A 5564-nucleotide genomic window follows, 5' to 3' on the forward strand; every position below is an offset into this window, starting at 1 on the left:
TTTAGCGCCAATATTGTATATACTGATCGTATTTGCGTTAATTTGTTGTATTTAGACGTTTATAGATTTATTTTTGGTTTAGTTTCAGCTTCGTAACCTGAAACCGACCAAATCCGCATCGACTCACATGCGCACTTTGTGGGTTTACCAATCAATTGCACATCTTTTTGAATATGTTTCTTTTATCATAAGGTATGTGACCATCAACAGGCCGAGTCAACGAATGTGGAGCCTTAAATTGAAATAAGATTTTGTGGTATTTTTTATAACAATTGTTAAAAAAAAAATTTTGCTTATCAAACTTTATTAATAATCAAACCTACCACCACAACGCTACATTATTTTGAGTTTGTTTTGGGTATTTACATTATTTTAGATTTATTATCATTGTCGCAACAAATATTAATTTGTTTTGTTGGGCCCTTGTAACACGTAGGTTTTGTTACCTCGTTGACATAAAACCAGAACGGTCCTACAATGCATTATGCATCCTTTGAATATGTTTTCATTTTAAAAATAACATGTGATGATGATAGGTTCTCATAAAGCGTTTGGGGAATCAATGGAAAATAGCAATAACGTATTGGTTGAAAACAAATAAATGTATTCACTAAAACCATGTGCGCACTAATAAATTACTCCCCGTCCCGTGTGCTTTTACCTAGTCCAAAAATTAATTCGTTTTGGGTGAAAATTCGGAAAGAAAAAAATATCTTCTTCAGTTAAGAACATTCACGATGATATTTCAGTGGTCCGTGAGTGATCCTAATTTGTCGTTCAACAAAAAAAAAGTTAAGAACATTCACGTTCAATTTATTAAAATATGTTAATGGAGTTTTTATAATATATATAGTGATTTAGGATGTTGTGAGTGGAGAAAGAGAAATACAAAGATTTTTCAGTATATTTGAAAATGTGTTGTTCATGTCTTATAATTTTTAAAATATTTTGAAATTGGTTGTGAGTGAAGAAAAGAGAAATAATAATGATAAAGATATAAAATATTATTTAATTGAAAACGAGAAAAAAATGTAAATGATTTTTAGTGTACTTTTAGATTTGAAGACATAGGAATGGAAAAAGAAAGCTCTCACACTGCACGGCTGATTTCTATTATTTTACTTTTATTTAATTTCTTAAGTTATCTATAATACAGTCCGGGTTTTGGATATTTTTTTCTAATGTTTTGGTTATTTTTGGTTAAACCCGAAATTCGTTCATTTCTTACATATGGTAAATATATTTTTCAAAAAGTTAAATGTGAATAGTGTTTTTTTTTAATTTTGAGAACACAAAAATTTGTCCTTCAAACTAAAGTAATAAGTATACATTTGTATATCGTGTAGGTATCACTTAAAATACACATCCAATCTTTTTATGAAGAACACAACTACGTTTTGTTCATTGTTTCATTGATGACATTGATGTTAAGACAAATTTTTCATTGTTTCATGGATGACATTGATGTTAAGATAAATTTTAGCACGGACTTCTGTTGGACCAAATTAATTTTTTACTTGGGGGTTTGAAAATTTTGGTGGTCGAATTGAATGTCTATCAAGAATGAATTGTTTTCATGTCGGGTCATTGAAAACTTTTAGTGGATCAAGTTGAATCAGGAAGTTTTTTTTACTGACTTCTCGTAGTTAGACCATGTGTAGTCATAACTCTCCACCTCCAGGCATTATGCGCCACGTGGCGCCCAGTCAGAGTTATGGTTTTTCACAAAAACAGGCTGTAGTCATAACTCTCCACCCCCAGGCATTATGCGCCACGTGGCGCCCAGTCACTATTAATTTTATTTGTTTTTTTAATTATAAATCATTTAAATAATTAAATATATAATTAAAAAACTACATTAATATTAAAAAAATACCAAACCCAAATCAGATCCTCTTCCATTTCATTCCAAAACCAAATCTGAAACCTCCTCGTTATCACTTCTTCGCCGATTGTTATCCACCAACACACCAACCCAACACCCAAGACACCTCCTCCTCCTTCCCAGCCGCCTCCTCCGCCGCCGCAAGCTCGAAGCCAAATCAGAAAACAAGGTCTCCTTCCAACACCTTCTCCTCCTCCGCAGCCGCTGCCGGAGTTACTCACCGGCAGTGAACAATAACCCATCTCCAGAAACACTCACCGGCGGTGAACAGTAACCCATCTCCAAAGGTAACCACCAACGGATAGTTTTTTGATATTTGAGCCAGATCTAGCGTTTTATACAAAACGTTCGAGAAAAAAAAATTACATAACGCAGGGGGACGGTGTACCCCCGTGTTTTCCTCCAAAACGTTAGTGGCAAAGCTGCCACTACGAACGGTCTTAGCCAAGGGCAAATGCCACAATCTTAAAGGAGAACATTATATAGTCTGACACTAAAAAAACAAGTATATCCTTCATACGTAAGTATGAATAGTAGTTGATATACTCTAAATATAATAAACTATTATTTGATATTACAAATTGTTGGATTGCTTTCAAAGATATCCAAAACGGTATTGTTAGTTGGTATCACCCAACTCCTACCAGCCGGTCCACAAGCTAGCTATGTTCAAAGTTACAAGTACATCATCTCCTTTCCAAAAGTCAAAATAAATAATACTAAACGACTCCATGTTCAAAATCTAGTTTCCACGTGTCATGCTCATACTCTGCCAAGTGTCATCCTTCTTTGACACTTTCACTATCTAAATGCCTATAAAAAGAATGCAAGCCACACCCACAAACCTCATACCATAACACTAAGCTCAAAAAGGAAGACCCCTAACCTTTTCTTCCGATCACCACCCTCCGTCGGCACCGCCATTGTCCTCCTCTTCCTCTCCACCACCACGCATTCGACCTTCCATCAACCTCCCAAAACCGACGCGGATCTTTTAGAGTTCCCTTTAAATCTCGAGTATTTTGAAGCCGAATACTTCCTGTTCGGATCCTTGGGTAAGGGTTTGGATAGCATAGAAAAGGATCTAGCCGCGGGCGGCCCCCCACCCATAGGCCCAAAACAAGCTAAGCTCACTCCCGTAATCAAAGACATAATCACCAATTCGGTTACCAAGAAGTTGGGCACTTAAAGTATGTTGACACACCCACCTTATAACTATTCTTAATATTTATAACACAATAATATCATAAACTAATGTTTTTTACTAATCATTATAATAATATTTAAGGGCAATAAAAGGTTTTCCTAGGCCGTTGTTGAATCTAACCGCACAATCATTTGCAACTGCCATTGATGCTGCATTTGGGAAGCCCTTATCTCCACCGTTTGATCCTTACGGTAATGATGTCAATTATCTTATTTCAAGCTACGTCATCCCTTATGTTGGCCTCACCGGCTACGTTGGAGCAAATCCAAAACTCCAAAACCCCGATTCAAGGAAGGTAATCTGACGTGATTGTAATAAATAGTTGATCAATAATATATGCGAGTAATAATTTAACTGTAGACGTTGGTCATCACAAATAGTTTTAACTGTGTGATCGTGTGTAGGTTAGATTTGGTATGAGCGAAAACCAAATATATAACATTTTTAGATTTTCATAATCAATCGATTTGATTAATACGGTTATTTTAAAAGATGATCAACCAAATATTTAAAAAAAAAAAATTAATTAGATTCTTTTTTTTTTAGTAAATAATTCTAATATGACATAAACAACAAATCTTGTTCGTTCAAAAAAAACAACAAATTTTGTTTATAAAGAAATTATACTACTAGTTTTTTACATGTAAAGTTTTAATTAAAGAAGTATGTAATTTATGAAGATTTGTTTTAATGTCGGTTCGGTTCGGTTCAGTTCTAAATTAATTGAACTATCTATATCTATACATGTATAACTGTAACCAATCATAAAAGCAGGCTATAAAAAAAGCTATAACCAAACCATCATATTTATATCGGTTTGGTCTTTTAGCTTGATATAATCATACCATCAAAAAGGCTATAACACAACCATTCATTTGATTATTATTATTTTTTTATGAGACATTTGATTTTTCTGCTCACCTCTATTGTAAAATATTATGATTAGCTTGTAGCGGGCTTATTGGGAGTGGAGTCGGGTGAAGATGCGGTGATTAGAACCCTCCTTTACGAACGGGCAAACGAAACAGTGGCTCCATACAAGATCTCCGTAAGTGAATTCACAAATAAAATATCACAACTGCGAGATAAGTTGGGCAAGGACGGGGTAAAGGATGCAGGGCTTAAGGTGCCAATCGAGCTCGGGGCTGAAAAGAAGATGGAAGGGAACGTGTTGGCCGGTAATCAAGAGTCATTGGCGTATGGTCGAACGCCCGAAGAAATACTAAGGATAGTGTATGGAACCGGAGATGAACGCAAACCGGGTGGGTTTTACCCCAAAGGTGGTGATGGGGCTATCGCTAAAAAGTACCTAAAAAGTTGAAAATTAATTTTACGTTGATCATTTTAGAATGTTTGTATGACAGATCCTGCTTGCTTTTTTATTGAATAAACATTTTCAAATTTATATTAATAGAAATGGAACATTAGAGTTAAGAAATAATTAACATCCAAATATTTAAGATAAGATTTGCAATATCGTAGCAATATTGTACATGTGTCGAACAGGAGATGGTTAACTAATTGGCAGTTTATTATTTAATAATTGTATTTTATATAGTTAGTTAAAGAAGTAACTATTGAATATTTTATAAAGCAAAGCAATTTATATACTCCACCTATAATTTGTAAGGTCGATGGGCATAATAGTTTGTGCACTATCTAGTTTAGTTTGTTGTTCAGTTTTTAATGTAAGTAATATAAAACATGATAAATATTAAATCTATGAACCTGTTACAGCATGAAGAGTAGTAACCGTAGCAGGGTATGATGTAGTCGATATGCTTGTCATCTTGATCGAGTTCCTCTTTAGAATGTATAGTTAAGGATGGTTAAGGTTCTTGAGAGGAACCCGGTTTAGAAGAGAGAGAAAACACATGATTTACTTATGTGTGTGAGATTAGGTTATGATGTTAATTTATTCTCTCTATATATACACCCAAGGGGAAACCCTTTATTAGCTATTAAGAGTAATATGACCCATCAACAATTACTAAGCTAATATATAATAAGGTATAATTAATTATTTTGATCTATTATTATATAAATGATAATGATGGCCATATAAATAAATATATAAAATATATTTATTCTTACATTCTCCCACTTGGCCGAGTAATTATTTATTATGAATATTAGATAAGCCTGATCAGGAGTTAACACTCATTTTAGTTTTAAACTTAAACCGGAGCAGAGAAATACAGTCATTGAATTGAACATCAGCTCAAGACCCCCATTAATCATACTATAATCCTTATTTAAAACCTAAGTAGTTATGATCAAAATTTTCAAGTAAGCCCTTCAGAACGTTTGATTTGTATATTTAATTCGTCTATATGTCATTATGCATGCAGAACATATTAAGAGACGTACAAAATCAAAACTGATGAGGAAATTTAATAGTTAATCATTCATAGTACGATATGCAATTGTACGTGGTCATTAATAAACCCCTCATAATTATAAGCGCTTTCA

The 5564-nt window shown here is 33.8% G+C and overlaps 1 pseudogene across 1 annotated transcript; it reads left to right on the forward strand.

The window, feature by feature from the left end:
* Positions 1-2687: 2687 nt before the first annotated feature.
* LOC143596227 (desiccation-related protein PCC13-62 pseudogene) lies at positions 2688-4603 on the forward strand (annotated as a pseudogene). Its single transcript, XR_013146667.1, has 3 exons — positions 2688-3075; positions 3174-3387; positions 4039-4603. The product of XR_013146667.1 is annotated as a desiccation-related protein PCC13-62 pseudogene (transcript).
* Positions 4604-5564: the final 961 nt, after the last annotated feature.

This window comes from Bidens hawaiensis, unplaced genomic scaffold, assembly GCF_021521415.1.
Source record: "Bidens hawaiensis isolate Kalapana, Puna unplaced genomic scaffold, B.hawaiensis_p1.1 tig00046168_1, whole genome shotgun sequence".
In the NCBI taxonomy this organism is placed as follows: domain Eukaryota; kingdom Viridiplantae; phylum Streptophyta; class Magnoliopsida; order Asterales; family Asteraceae; genus Bidens; species Bidens hawaiensis.